Source organism: Aricia agestis, chromosome 17 (genome assembly GCF_905147365.1).
Source record: "Aricia agestis chromosome 17, ilAriAges1.1, whole genome shotgun sequence".
In the NCBI taxonomy this organism is placed as follows: domain Eukaryota; kingdom Metazoa; phylum Arthropoda; class Insecta; order Lepidoptera; family Lycaenidae; genus Aricia; species Aricia agestis.
In genome coordinates this window covers 375,573-392,359 of record NC_056422.1, presented here as the reverse complement: position 1 = coordinate 392,359, position 16,787 = coordinate 375,573, and the positions used below count along the sequence as shown (strand labels likewise).

The following is a 16,787-nucleotide window of genomic DNA, read 5'->3' as shown; positions in this document are numbered from 1 at the left end:
ATTTCGAAAAATATAACTATCGAGTCAAAATAAGCGAATCGTGTTTTACCGTTAGGCAAATATCAGATAAATAAACAATGATTAAATAAATCTCAATTTCATTTAAGTCAATCGTCTTCCGGGATCGTAATATACTTATTAGAAAACACAGCATACAGCCCGTTCTTAGGGTGAAGCCAAACGAGCGTAATATTTTGTGACTTGTGAGTCGTAGAATTTCTGCTGGCAGAAATTCTGCATTCAGTTTCATACTTGAAAAGTCCTGTTTGATTCACGCGAGCGTAATTTTTATGATTTGTATGAAAAGATATTTACGGTACGCGACCGAAATTCTGCGACCCATTTACGAAATGTAAGCTGATGGTGTCACTTTGAATGACTATTTATATTAATTATTTTCTCCTCATCCACGCCTCTAATATACCATCCTTATGAATTATGATTCTAGGGGGCGTCCACAAATTATGTGAGGTGTTTTTTTTTTTCTGTTCCTCCCTCCCTCCTGGTGAGATTTCGTGAGATTTCAAAATATAGGTTTCTCCGTGTTACATCAAAGATCAAAGTATGAATGAAGTTATATAAGTATTTTCTTTCGGACAATTAATGATTGATGGGCAAAAATGTATGGGCTATAACAACACGTTATAAAATTGACCATACAAAAATATCAAAAAGTAGCGGTACTACGGAACCCTATATTGCGCGTGGCCTGATACGCACTTGGCCGGTTTTAAACCCAATAGTGGTACTTATATTGTGAATTGACATATTATTACACAAAAAATGTAAGCGAACGACTGACTGATTAAAAGAGAGAGCGAAAATCGCCTGCGCTTTGTTACGTGATCCGCCGTCCAAGGGTGAGCGGTATGAGGGAGAGTTTAAACTACTACTGTGAGCGTAAATCTAGGGTGTACACTGTACAGTCCAAGATAAGACATTCGTTACCTTTCTAAGCGCAAAAAATCTTACCACATAGACGATAAAAACTACTTCAGTGTCGCCAGCCTTGTACATTGACTGTACATTATTTCGTAAAGTACAAATGTTAGGGACTGGGCGCCAAAAATTTTTTTTACCTACTCACTAAGAGTAGTAAGTACTACTAAATAGTAAGAGTTGTTGAGACCATATACTTACCATAATGCCCATCATCCTTTGTGAATGATCTTATTCGTATTACGATTACGCTTACGTTTAAATCTTAAGCAAACATACAATCTGGATGAAATGAACCACAAAAGTATATATTTTTTGTAATAATGAAAATACGTTAGATTTGACTAGACCCCCTCCTCCTCCTTAAACACCTCACGTAATTTGTGGACGTCTACAAATACCATACCTACAAGGATTAGGATGATATTACGCTAAACTGCTAAAGTTTTAATAAAAAAAAAACACTACTTATAGTAAATTCCTAACTGCACGATCAGTTTCCTGTAAATTATAATCCGACAATAGTAATCCCAATTCATAATATCGTGTCTGTCAGTCCGTCAGCGGTGTTTACTGTACAAACATCCTCGCATCATCTAGCCCTGTTTATCGTACAGGATTATATCATTAGCACTAAATCTAGATATTGATAACGGTGTTTTTGTAGCGTTATCCGCTGATAGTCGTGTTTTGTAATTTGATGTAGTACATGCATTACTCAACATCTATTCGGTCGTCTTGTTTTTAAGGAGCATAATATAAATGTCTGATAGCAACCGACACAAGTCTGTACAAAACTAGAGCATACTAGAGGTAATCATAAAAATGCATCACCTTGGGGGTCTTTAGCACCCTATGTTTTTTTAAATTAAAGGGGCAAACGAGCAAACGGGTCATTAGATTTTAGAATTTAGACACTCGCAACATTAGATTTTAGAAGAGCTGCAGGTGCGTTGCCGGCCTTACGCTATCTTATTGAAGGTTTGCAGGTCGTATTGGTCTATTAAAAAACGTAGGATTTGTTGGAGGTTGTGGTATTTCTCGAGCCTTTATTTTATACCGAAAACTTGAACGCTACTCTTGTACTCCAGTACCGTATGCAGAAACGTCGGTTTCCTTTAAGACCGTGGTACGCCACGGCCCACGTTCCTTTTTATGGCCAACAAAGCTCCCCGCATAAGAGAATCGGTATCAAAATGATTTCCGCATTTCTTATTGTTCCCGTATTCTACGTGCGGCCTACTACGGTCTACGTCGAACGTTCATTGGCAATAAAACAATGTCAACGTGAACGTTATTGCTTTCAGGGTATTTATTTATAGGCCGAAATACACCCGACGTGTCACGTGGACCGCAGGAGTCGTAAATAATATCTACAGAGTACAGAATAATACAAAGTTTTATTAAGGCGCATTTAGCATTACTGAAATATGGGTCTCATAAACGGTCGAGCTCACATGCGAAATACTCAGATCATTTCTTACTAGATGCGGTCCGTTGATACTGTTTAGTACCTACCTAATATCGATGTATGTAATAGCGATATCAACAGTGCCTTTTAATTTTAAATAAACATTTATTTATTTAGAAACACAACTTTGTTAGCTATTAACAGCAACATGAAAGTGTAAGCGCAACCCCTGGGACTGTAAACTTTACTACTTTTGTTCGTCGACTAATGACTGTCACTATTGTGCGTCTAGTTTATGATGATCCGTCAGTCACGGAGATATGCGAGCCCGGCCCCGCTAATCCGACGCAGGGAGGAGCAATTGCCAGCACCTGGCTGCTACCATACAATACTTTGTAAATTGTATGCGATAGTTTACGACGCAATAAAAATGTTAATTCCGATGTGTCTGTCTGTCCCCTCGCCCGCGGGGGTCGCGGTTGTTTTTGACACATTTTTACTTTCGCGACTCATTTAATGGTCGCCATTATATTCGATCATAAAATATTTTATAGTCGTTTTTGCGTAATCTATAATAAAGTATTGTTTTGATCGTTAACGTTACGTAAAAAATACTGTTAGCTCTCGGTCTTGACACTCTTGACGAGAAGACTTGTCCAACGATTCTTTGGAGATTGAGTTGATGACGGAGCATCGTACACGTGAGAAACTACAGATGAAAATATCTCACACAGTTTTTTAATTATTAGGGTTCCGTACCTCAAAAGGAAAAAACGGAACCCTTATAGGATCACTTTGTTGTCCGTCTGTCCGTCTGTCAAGACCCTTTTTCTCAGGAACGCGTGGAGGTATGAAGCTGAAATTTATATCAATTGCTCAGGTCTACTGTCCCTTGAAGCTGTGAAAAAATCAAACTTCTAAGCCAACGCAATCAAAAGATACAGCCGTTTATGCCGCAAATTTTCGACACTTGCAAGGGAATCAAAACCTACAGGGTGCTTCCCGTGAACTCAGAATCTTGAAATTTGGTACGAAGCAACGTCTTATAGCATAGATAAAGGAAAAATTACGAAAACCATAAATTTTTAGTTACATCACATAATATATTTTTTTTTAATAATTTTAAACTTACTACCCATTTCCTCATAAACGCGTAGAGGTAATTGAAATTCATACCAAATACTCAGGTCTATAATACCTTTAAGCTGTCGGAACCCTCGGTGCGCGAGTCCGACTCGCACTTGGCCGGTTTTTTTTTTAATAAGTATTATATTTTCTAGAGGTATAAAGAGGGAATGAGAAATACATCTGACAAAAGCCATCTCGTCAAAACTGTTTCCCTCCATCCGACTCGACTTCGTTAAAATTTTCATACTTAATTCCAAAAAAGAATTTCAATTTCTCAGCGGGCGATAATTATTATAATGTGCCTCGTTTATTTCCAGAAACGAGGCTCGGCTCAAACGGGCAATTTTCTCCTCGTTTAATAGAGATGATAGAAATTTGGTTTTTACTTTTTACGGTTTTTTAAATGCAAGGGAGTCGGGGGCCATTTGCATTTTTATTCCTTAATTAGGTCGGAGGTTAGCGTCGATATCTCCTCGTCAGCGTCAGGGGAGACAGGGGGTGGGCAGTCAGTTGCCAGTGAATAATTCGCTAATTATACACCAGTGTTGAAAGCAATAATTTTATGTGTAAATTCCTCAAACTATGAATGATTGGACTGTACGAAGCAGGGCTAGGATATTAATATTACCAACAGCAGAAAAAGCAGGCAGCAGCAAACTGTATATTAATATTATTGTTATTACTAAGTTCTACGATCTATTCACTACAGCTGTCTCTTAGGTTTGCTGCAAGTTAGGAATCAAGAATATACATATACCAAAAAAGGAACGCGATTGTCAAATCATCTTCTGTCCTTGCAGGCCTGCAGGGTCCAGACTCCAGCTACCATCATCTCCCAATATTCCACTATCTAAACCACCACATGTATAAACATTGTATAGTTGCTACTTGCTAGGTGCTACATAATATTGTAACTTACTAAGTATATTTAGCGGGCACGGCTCGACCGCGTGACTATCACCTATTTGTGAAGTTATCATGTTTACGAAAACACAATCAGCGAATTTCCTTATACGAGCTGGTCCTAGCCTAATTTATACAATGTAGATTGTGGGGGTGATGCAATATAATATTCTTTCGTTTGTTTTGATCTACGTCCTACGACAACGTGATAGGGAATTAAGGCTTGATCAGAAATAGAAACGAAATTACAATACAATACAATAACACTTTATTGCACACCAAAAAAATACAAAATAAAATCATTTTACATATGACAGCTTAAACTGATGATGCACAAAAGGCGAACTTATTGCTAACAAGCAATCTCTTCCAGTCAACCTTTTGTTTATCGAAATTAGTTAGCACATTGCGTCTAGCGCACGCACATACTTAATATTATGTAGTTTGGTTTTCATGTTAACTTAAACTTGTCATTTTCTAAATAAACCGCGAATGACGGTGAAGTGGATGTTGTCAATGCCGTGCCACGCCGTCTCCGCGTGATTGCCACAAGTCTAGCTCACGCTGGTAATACTAATACACTAAAATATATACTCCAGATAAAAAACACTAGCAGCTGTTGTTGTGAAGTGAGCACGCTTACGCACACATGCATAGAAGTACACTACTTTCGTTGCAACTTGCAGATCGGTTGACTCTGACTGGCCGGGTACTAGCGTAGTTTGACTTACATGAAAATCTCTTTTCGTTCTTTAAGGACCTTTGCAGATTATTAATAAAGGCCACACTGCAGTATGTTATGTTTAGCTGTCTTACAATATGACTAGGTAATAGGTGTCATAAGTAATTAAATGCAAAAATATGTCCGTCAACCTACTCGTAATCGCTTGCCCATCATGGCCCATGGCCAACGTGGAGAAGCCGCATAAATAAATACACTTTGGTCCATTCTCGGAGATATTATAGGAGAATGATTCTCCTATAATATAAGAGGTAATATTAACAGTGGCTTATGGCTACTCCAAACATAACCAGCACTTGGCACTCAATTCAAGTGGAGTAGCTGTAGACGGTATAGTTTAGTATCTGCAGCGCGGTCGGTTCTATGTGCGTTTTACTGTTGCCTGCGGTCAGTGGGCTTTACGAGCCCTTGTATTGAACTAATTGGCCCTTCTGACCTACATACCCTGCCCTTGCCGATTCATTTCGAGCTGTTATTAGTTGCATATGCAAATGAGAAATTAATTTGAATTGACAGAAGTACGTAGGACGAGGGGAATCGTGGGTCGTGACAAAGACAATACATAATTACTATTAACGTGAATGCGAAAGGGTTTCTGGTTATTTTTAACCGTAAGGACTATAAATATAAAATAAGAATAAAGAATTTCGAGTAAAATTAATTTAGTTAGTAATTAATCGCCCCTCACCACAATCAAGGTTTTAGTTTTTACGAGCGGTATTTAATTATTAACTTTATGTCGGCACTCGGCCTTTACTCACGGGCTATTTTTGCATTTCTAATTTTAGACGACAAAACCACACAAAACTTTGTTTACTTAAAATGTTATGAAATAACCCGACCGCGGGCTATGTTTTCAAGTGTATTTGGCGAACCCTGTGAATGTTGAATCACGTCAAAAATATATTCTAATTCTTTTACCATGGTTTGGCTCGGGATAATTATGACTATTACTCTAAAAACTAAGGGAGTATTTAATTTGAAGAAATTATGGTTGGGTCATAAAAACAGGTTTCAAACATATCCGTAACACCCACTGAGGTAGTAAGTACTAGTACGTAGTACATACTATGTCAGTAGTAACACCAGAGGAGTTAGATTTTTTTTGCCAGTGTCGGTTGGCTTTTAACCGACTCCAAAAAAGTCCTCCTTTTTGGAAGTCAGTTTGGTTATATTGACTATTAAAAGTCAGGACTCGGGTATTTGATCGTTCGGCATAAAAAATAAATTTAGATAAAGACGAATCTTGCACTCGTATTTCATGCATTATCGCGTCTACACATGGCGAATATTCTGGTAGATAATATTATTTATGTAATAACACACATTGTGGTCGCGTGTGTCTGTTTGCCCAGCCTTGGGTGTGTGTTTGTCCGCGTGTTTGCTCGGGGTGTGCTAATGCGGTATTTGCTCAGTATTTCGCGCCATTACCGCTAAATTGTTGCACGGTTCTAGGAAAGATGCGGATTTTACCTAGACTTAGGTCACCAATGTAATAGACAAATAGGTATATAGAAAAATAAACATTACTCAATCATGCAATCATTAGTAATTAGATATGAATGGTACACAAACAGCAAGCAGACAAACATTTGTGTTGTTTGATTGGCAAGCGTGTGCGGACGCTGCGCCGCCGTTTTGTAAAATTGTGTACCAAATTCCTTTTATATATTTTTTAAACATACGATTTACGAATAAACACCCAAGTAAAAGTATGACTTATATGATATCTCATATCCTAGGATATGAGATATCATAAAAGTCTTGATACACCTGTGAGGAGCAGGATAAGACACCCATTCAGCTTCTCCTCGACTGCCCTGCTCTACTACAGAGCAGGAAGAGGCACCTTGGTCGCCACGAATACTTATCCACAGAGGAAATTCGTGGCACCAACCCCAACCATATCGTTCAATTTATGAGCAATATTGGGTTGGGGATGATACTCTAGTGCGAAGGAGTCACAATAGACCCTTATGGGCTACAGCGACCTGCAAAAATCCTAGATATTTAAACGAAATTTTATTAAATACTAACTTACTTACATAATTAAATTATACTAAATATTTTATAACACAACTCAATTAGGAGTTTATTTTGTGTCCGGACACCGGAATGTATTTAATGTCCGGAAATACTGCTGACGAGCAGTTCTTTCTAAAGTTTTACTATAGTTACAGAGAGTAGACAACTTCCAAATCATGGTTATCCTTAATATGTGGTAGGTTAATGTCAATACAAAACTGTAGAACTAATCATAATACTTATAGGCGGTTAGATCGTCTTTTTATCAAAAATAAAATATGTGGTTATCAGGTAAAATATTATAAACACGCGTGGCCTTGTGTTCGGCAGGCGTGCGACATAATATTATATTATATTGTATGTTATCGCAGATGTAGGCCAGTGAGGCACTGGTACTGTGTCCTTGTATATAATATTATATATTATAAATCAGGTATAACATTACAATTTTGATCGTTATTACAAAGGTAATAAGGTACACGTGTGTACACCGCGGGTGCTCGCAAATGTACACGTATTTTTAAGTAGCATGTTGTTTTTCGCTGTGCTCGTTCAAGGACAAAATAAATTTACTGTAACGGACTACTGGCGCAAACGAGTTTTACGCGAATGTTAATTTCATCGTTATATTTGTGAGTATAAACAGGTATAAAATAAACAGTATACGCTAGAAGTCAGATTGATCTACCAAGAACTTCGATCATTAAATTTTAGTTTCGTTACATCCAACATCCTGTATGGTGTAACAAAACTAAATGATAATTAGTTTAGGGTGTGTACGTGTTCCTTGTAAAGAGTTCACTGTGAAAGTAGCAGCGCTGAAAGACCAAAAATTTTTTTAAATTTTTGTATGGGCAAGGCGCAAGCGCCACAGTGTCACGAGTTTCCCCATACAAAAGTAAAAAAAAAATTTGAAATTCTCTACCAGGAACACATACACACCCTAAAGTATTTTCACTCAGTTTTGTTACACCTTGTAAAAGCTTTTAAAATCTGTAGGCATGAATATCAAATTGTCATTAGAGACAAAATCTTCACTATATTTCAACATTAAAGATCAAAATATAAACGTCGAATTTCAATGTATTTTTTGCTTTCATCAGAATTGGTACACAGGTCTATTTGTCAGTCGGTATCGGACAAATGATCTCCCGAACCTGCTGCATTATTCACGAAGGTGGCCGACAGATGAGCCATTGTTTGTTGCTCCGCAGGTTAATCAAAAATATAAGAGATAGCTGTCCCGGTAAACTTCGTGTCACTTTAAAACCTTCCCTGGACTTCTACGAACATTTTAAGACTAAGATTAGCCCAATCCGTTCAGCCGTTTTCGAGTTTTAGCGTTACTAACACAATTGAAAATGCATTTTTATATATATAGATGGTATCGATTTATATTTGAGGTTCCTACAACTTTACGAGGATACATAAAATTCTACGAAATACGTACATAATATATTTTGTCTTATTACACGGATAACGGATTATTTCAAAATAGGTTTGATCTTTGGTGGTTTAAAACAGCCAGCTGACAGACACGTGCTTTCGCATTTACCGTTTGCTTATTATTTAAGTATTGGATTAAATTAACTTGTAATTTAAAGCTAAAAACGTTTGCCAAGCAAAAATCTTGTCAAGCTATTTGCAAGCGTGTGCGGTGTGCGGGAACCATTACATGAGTTATGCATATTGCATAGCAATTACACAGCAACACAGAAATGAATTATGCTTTACTTACAAGTTACAATATAGGTACTTAAAAAAGCTGATCCGGGTCATAATAAAAAACACATCTTAAGCTCAACTTACGTTACGACTTACGTACGTACCTCATCATTATAAGTCAATAGTCATAAATCATAATATTACACTTGATATAAAATAATCAATGATGAAACAATTAAGTATAATCATTATGAGAGCTGAATAAACATTAGTAGCTGTACTCGGGACTCGGGAGTCGGGCCGCGGGCGGGAGACAAAAACTCGAAGGACCCGTCAGCCTGTCACTAGGTGCGGCGGACGAGCGGGGAGGACGAACCAGGGGGGAGGGGGCGAAGGACCGGTTACACGGTGCCGACGAAAAACCATGCTGCGCTTACTGGCATGGTGTTATTATGAAATTACTAGCTGTTGCCCGCGACTTCGTCCGCGTTAGCGTAGTAGATCACATCCCAAGTATTATTTATTGTACAAAAATATTCAATATACAGAATTGACTTTCCTATTATTTTATTATAGATGTTCCGCGCGGCTTCGCTTGCGTAATTTAGGAATTTCACGCAACCGTACATTTTGCAGCAAAAAATACCCTATGTCCCTTCACGTGGTCTATTCTTCATGTTTGCCAAATAACATAAAAATTGCTCCAGTAGTTCATAAGATAATAAGCAATCCCATATAATTTCCCCCGTTTCTCCCACATTTTCATCTATTTCATCGCTCTTATTAGTCAAAGCCTGATAAAATATAGCCTATAGCCTTCCTCGACAAATGGGCTATCTAACACTGAAAGAATTTTTTAAATGATCAGCGGGGCTAAAATGGTCGCTTTGAAGAATCATGATATGAATCATAATATGATTCATTTTTCTAAAATCGCAAAATGCAACTCTGCTTGCAATTCATTTCTGTATTTTTGTACTGATTTGACATTTGTCAGTTTGACAGTTTTGACAATTCATTTGATGAGTTGATTGAAAGGAATTGCTAAATGTTACCATTTTAGCCCCGCAGTAGTTCCTGAGATTAGCGCGTTCAAATAAGCCCTTTCATATAATTTCCCACGTTTTTTCCACATTTTCCTCTATTTCTTAGTTCCTATCAGTCTAAGCGTGATAAAATATAGCTTATAGCCTACCTCGATGAATGGGCTATCTAACATTGAAATAATTTTTCAAATCGGACCAGTAGTTCCTGAGATTTGCGCGTTCAAATAAGCCCTTTCAAATAATTTCTTCCCGTTTTTTCCACATTTTCCTCTATTTCTTCGCTCCTATTATACGTAGCGTGATAAAATATAGCCTATAACCTTCCTCGATAAATGGGCTATCCAACAGTAAAAGAATTTTTTAAATCGGATCAGTAGTTCCTGAGATTAGCGCGTTCAAACAAACAAACAAACAAACTCTTCCCAATTATAATATTAGTATAGATGTACAAAACGAATGACACAATATTAATAATGAATAAAGACACATACTAAAAAACTCAAAAATGCTAAGTTTCCCAGGATTCAGGAATAATATCTAACTAAGTAGTTCTTTTTTGTTTTTTTAACGGTAACGAACTAAACATAATATGAATGAATACAATCTTGCAGCCATTGTCTCAAAAAAAAAATTGGTGAGTACAAAAGTTTCTTAAATCCTATTAATAGAATAACATTAGCAAACGGCGAGTGACTGGCTCTTGCAAACGAAGCACGGGGTTGTCAATAACTTAAGGCACATTTACATTGAATGCCGGTCAGTTTACGGCTCGTCCACATCATAAACTCCCAAAACCAGCAGTGAGTAGTCCTGACTCCCGCGGGACCGGCGATCACGATCCACCAAAATGGAAGTATGCTTTTCGTTTTCTTTGTAAAATGCAAACTTTGTTGTCTTTGTTTCTACTTACTTTTAGTGTGAGGTGCCTGGCGATGTAGCGCGTAATATTTTTTACTTTCATAATAATATATCCGTCCTGGAAATTGCAATACAATGTAAAGATTTTTAGCAACACTAGGGAGCTACACAAGTTTCACAAATTACAAACACTAGATACAGGCTACAGCCCGCAACCTATCCTACCCGGTGACAAAAAACACTCGATCACTGGCTTCTGAAGTTTTTTCACAGCATTAATCACTCAGAAGTCAGAATACATTATACAGAACAAAATATTATGTTCGGACTACCGTTTGTGATTATCTACCGTCAAAAGTCAAAACAACAACAGCTTTCATGAAAAGATGAACTGTCAAAAAAAGCGTGAAGAAGTGACAGACATAAAATTAGTATCGGCAGAAATATTATTCCTGTATAAGTAAGTATAAAGTAAATAACACAGCCATTACAGCATTACTCGCATTAGCCGAAACACGATAATAACTGATTACAACCGCAGCACCCAACTACCCTACATAACGCTAAATTACACTAATACAATCTAATTTAGACTTTAACTTTGACAGATACGTTACAAACTTGCATAACGAAGAACTGACATCTCAATTTTTAAAGCGAATTTGAACCTTAATAATAGAATCTTTAGGTATGAAGTGGTATGTACGGGGAAAACCGTATATTTTTACGCTTAGCCGAATGGAAGATAATAGCGATGATTATTATATTCGTATAATTATTTAATGGCCCGGAGCGCGCTAACTGCTAACGACAGTAATTGCAATTTGTACTGTAATATCACAATTCACAGTTCAAGCTTTTTCCTTTTTTTTTTAATTATATAGATAATATAAGTATAGTCAATAGTCATAAATGGGTCTATAAACTATTTAGTAGCGTTTTCAGCGAAACTTGTATAAGTAGAGAAAAGCATATTATTATTTATTAGACATCGGATTATATGCACGATCAAAGTGCCGAAATATGCATGCAAGTATGCACGATAAATTGGCCGAAATATGCACAAAATATACAAAAAAAATTTGGAGAATGGAATGGGACTACATATTATAGGGTTTGCCACCTTTGTTTATTGCAAATAAAGTACATTGGCTACTTTAGGTGAGAAAAAAACAGTACACAGTATAAAAATAAAGTACAATTTATAAAATTATCTGTATAAATAATAAAAGTGAATTCTGTACTTTGTTAGTTTCTTTAAAACTCGAGAGATTGGTGATACGAGGTTCATCGGGTCATCTAGTTTGAAATAATGTATTTTTGGGTAGGTACTTTATTATTTTCGTAAAGTACAAAGTACAATTGCCTGAAATAACGTACAATATTTTAAAGTTTAGTACGGGTGGCAACCCTAACTACATACTACATAGCCATCGCCCATGCACTTTTTTATAAGTGTTGTAAACATTGCGAGTTTGCGTTATCTAGTCCCTTAAAATATCTCCACAACTCTTAGGCCTCCAGTCCAGACTCCTGATAAAGCACTCAACGAAATACAACTTGTATAATTTCATTGTTCGTTGATTTGTAATTTGTATCCCGCCAACCTTTACAGAACAACCCATTTGTGCCGACTGCCGAACAATGGTTCTCCAATGGTTCTCCTGCATTCATTGTTATTTATGTCTTTGGCATACAAGACAAGCTTAGCAAACGGCTCTATCAAGATTTGTTATACCGATACACAGATACAGCGGGGCTAAAATGGTCGCTTAGTTGAATCATACAATGAATCATTTACGATTCATTTTTAAACTTCTCTTAACGTGCAATTCATTAGTGATTCGTACTAAGCAATTCATTTGTTTGACATTTTTCTATGAAAAGTCGTAAAAATCAGAATCATCAAATGTTACTTTAAACGTCATCTTTGATCTTAGAACTATTCTTATGTCGTAATACATTATAGAAATTGTTTAACTAAAGAAATTTAAAATTACAAAGTCGGTTTCAAAACTTTGAAGATTGTATACAAACATGACTAAAGTAAAAAATGTCGCCAGCATATAGCATGGCTTCATAATGTTATCGAGTACTAGAATAATTACCGTTACGTACCGTTATTTTTATAAGGGTAGCTTAACGATATTTTTAACGATATCTAGTAGGTAACATAACATTTAAATATAGTTTAAAAAATGCTGTTATTATTACCGGTAAAAATATCGTTATTTTCTGGTATGCGACGTTGCCAGTTCGACGCGACACATTTCGTTTATATTCATACAAGTCTGTGGGTAACATTTTTAGATACTTACCTATAGGTATAAAAATTATAAAAATAACGTTATTAATAATGATATTTTTAATGGTAAGTTTTGATATGCAACGATGCCAGTTCGACGCAATACCTTCCGTTCATGTTAGTAGACGCACGAAATCTCACTCAAAGCCCAACTTCGAGCACCAAAGTTTTTTCGCAAGATTTGTGCTTACCTACTTTTTAGGGTTCCGTAGTCAACAATGAACCCTTATAGTTTCGGTCTGTCAGGCGTCTGTCTGTCTGTCTGTATTAAATTTTACTGTGCTAGATGCGGACATCTATACTTACCGTTTTAACACTGCATAGTGCACGCGGGTGTGCTCGTACTATTAATTTACGCGCAAGATTGTTGATTAATTTAATTATTCAGTGATCCGTGAGCCGTGACCCGTTTGCTCGTTTGCCCCCTTATTTCATAAAAAAAAAATGGACATGACGCATATTTTAGGGTTCCGTAGTCAACAGAGAACCCTTAGGGTGAGGCCAAACGAGCGTAATTTTGTGAGTCGTGAGTCACCTGATGGAAAGCAACTACCGTCGCCCATGGACACTCGCAACATCAGAAGAGCTGCAGGTGCGTTGCCGGCCTTTTAAGAGGGAATACGCTCTCTTCTTGAAGGTTTGCAGGTCGTATAGGTCCGGAAATACTGCTGGTGACAGTTCGTTCCAGAGTTTTACAGTGCGCAGCAGAAAGTTACGCGAAAAAAAAAAAAATTTTTTTAGTATCTATTTTTATAAAAAAAATAGATATTTTAAAAGAGCCAAAAACTAAAAGAGTTAAGAAAGCTTTAATAAATGTCATTTCCGATTAAAATTAATCAGCGACATCTTTGGGAGAATTTTGCATTTTGTGAACGTGTTTTAAAAATAGTCTCCTAGATGGTGCATTTTGTATTTTTTATTTGTTAGACTAATTTGATACACTCAACGCCATCTATCGTTCAGATGAGAACTAAAAACTGCAGACAAGCTGATTTTTATGGGACTCAAGAGTCTTATGTATAATTGGTCTGTGGTGTGATGGTAGTGATGATGATGATGATGAATGTAATTTACATAGTAGCATAATAATATGCTTTCTTCGTAAAACAACGCCGGAACCCCCAAACTTTTATCTATAAGGAATCCGGAGTTCTCTTAGTATCTTCGGAACCATAGCATACCTTGGTGCAAAATCTTACTTTTTGGTAGCATCTGCTTAGGATACTTCTCTTTAAATCAAAATCACCATATTATGTTTCCATATAATGAATAATTTCAAGTATCGGTTAAATTTTCATATTGTTATATGGGCATAGATGCCCTTGCGGCAATAACGTTACGAAAATATAACGATATTTGAAGATTATGGTGAAATTATTAAACAACATTTTGTTTTTAGTTATAAAATGATTTTAATTAACAAATATACAATAAATGTAGTTTAATACATAAAATATAACAATTATATCAAATATTTCGTGGATCATTCATAAAATCATAAATAAATGTAGAAAAAAAACCGGTCATGTTCGTTTTATGTTTTTCAGAATGGCAATACAGTTTCAATTATGAATCTGCTAATGAATTGAATTGCCGTTGACGTAGGACGTTATTTTACAAAATTAGATGAATCACCGACGATATTGCTCGTAATATCGTCGCTGAATTGATTGAGAGGAATTGCTAAAAGTTACCATTTTAGCCCCGCAGATCTTTCGATATTTAGATTCGATTTGGCAGAATCATCTCGTAGGTCTGTCCCTGAACCGACAGAACTCGCTCCAGGCAGTATTGTAACTTAGCAACAAGTAACAACTTCCCGCTAGCTGTAACCTCGAAATAATACACGCGACTATCAACCGTATTGCGTAAATTTAAGGTATAGTTCTCTGTGTCCGTTGTTGCTGAGTTAGATAAGTTGTATGTGTGGCTGCACAGCTACTAAGGTCAGTAAAAGACGCGTAAGTCGGTAGCGAAGTAGGGTTGGGATTTGAGAGTTTTTTTGGACCTCAAATTTTTGACGGACGGTTTGAATGTTGGACAGCCCGTGAAATTCTATTAGTGTAGCCACTAAGCCACAATGGGGTGGTAATGAAATTATTGTTATTTGGGGATCTGAGGAGTTAAGGACTATTTTTTGTAAGTTCTTAATTATTCGTTCTTGAATAAAAAATAATTGAAGAAATATCTTTGTACACTTAAGTCTTTACCTCTAGTTAAATATTATACATAATAGGAATAGATAATATTAAGTTTGTTTTTACTTTTGATTGTTTGTAAGTCGTAAGTTTGTAACTCTTCATTAAAGTTTATGAAAAAACTATTAATGTCTATTAATGTCAGTAAGAGTAAACCTTTGAAGTTTGAACAGACAGTCTGACACGGAGTACAAGTTTTACTGTGTCTTCTTAACAGGCAAAGCACCTTAGAAAATCCATAACAAAGTTTTAAAATGAAACTCAACAATAATTAATAGGTACATAGGTATTGTGCCATCTTCAATATAAACGCACGATATCGCCGCGGGAAACGAATCCAATCTCGCTAAGTAGCTTTTAAAATTCATTACTTACATCCTTTAATAAAACGAGTTTCTTTAAAAGATAAATAAGAAAAAATACGAGAGAGAATTAATAAGTATGCTGTATGAAGTTGACGGCCCTAGCGCGCGGCCGAGCCTCCCGAACCGACCGGTTTCTCGACACACGTGTATTGACTTCGCATTTCACGTATCCGCCGGACACTATATTACAATACTCAACTCTAACACATAAGGGTAAGATTTGATTTCAAACGCACGAGTGCGATCTTACGACTCTACGGCTTGTAAACGTCGAGTGTATATCCGTCTCGCTCGGCCGAGTACGGCGCAGGTAAGCGCGTCCCGCTCGCACCAGCTGTCAAAGCCAGTTTTCACAAACATCAGAACATGAAAATGTAATTTACAAAGGGATCTCATTTTTCAAATGTTATGTGGAGGTTTCATTTATTTGGTGTTTGTTAACGTGTCAGAGCCTGAGGCTGGCCAAGGGATATAATATTATACAGGGTGTAACAAAAATAAGTGATAATACTTTAGGGTGTGTACGTGTTCCTTGTAGAGAGTTCACTGTGAAAGTAGCAGTGCTGAAAGACGAAAAAAAATTTTCACTTTTGTATGGGCAACGGCCCGAGCGTCACGAGTTTCCCCATACAAAAGTGAAAAAAATTTTTGGTCTTTCAGCGCTGCTACTTTCACAGTGAACTCTCTGCAAGGAACACGTGCACACCCTAAAGTATTATCACTTATTTTTGTTACACCCTGTATACATTATACAGTATACACACACACTAGTCACTACACACTATTTACAGACAGACAGTCCAAATACGTTTCAATATGCACTATTTTATTTATAATAATATTTTAACTCTTTTTTTTTTTCATAAATTAAGTTTTTTAAGTTTTTTGACCGCTGAGCTTATAGTTAAGTAATCTACAGTGCCTAATTGGTTTATTTTTTGTCAAAAATGGTGTGAATATTAGATAAACTTAAAGTCAAAAAACTCAGAAATTTGTCTGAGTTGTCCATGTCTCGTTGTCAAACAACGTTGACTTGAGTGTTTTCGTTTTATAGGTACTTTTATATTTAAAGATCATGGATCATGACTCATAAAACTAACCAACTAGACACTGGAACATTTTGTGTTTTAAAGAAAAACACACAATATTGTATTATTTTTGTAACAATAATTTTTAATAATAATAAATTAAGTATACTTTAG

The 16,787-nt window shown here is 36.4% G+C and overlaps 1 protein-coding gene across 1 annotated transcript in view; it reads right to left on the bottom strand.

The window, feature by feature from the left end:
- The window catches only part of LOC121735701 (stress response protein NST1-like), a 138,130-nt gene that overhangs the window by 103,656 nt on the left and 17,687 nt on the right, over positions 1-16,787 (bottom strand). The window lies entirely within an intron of this gene.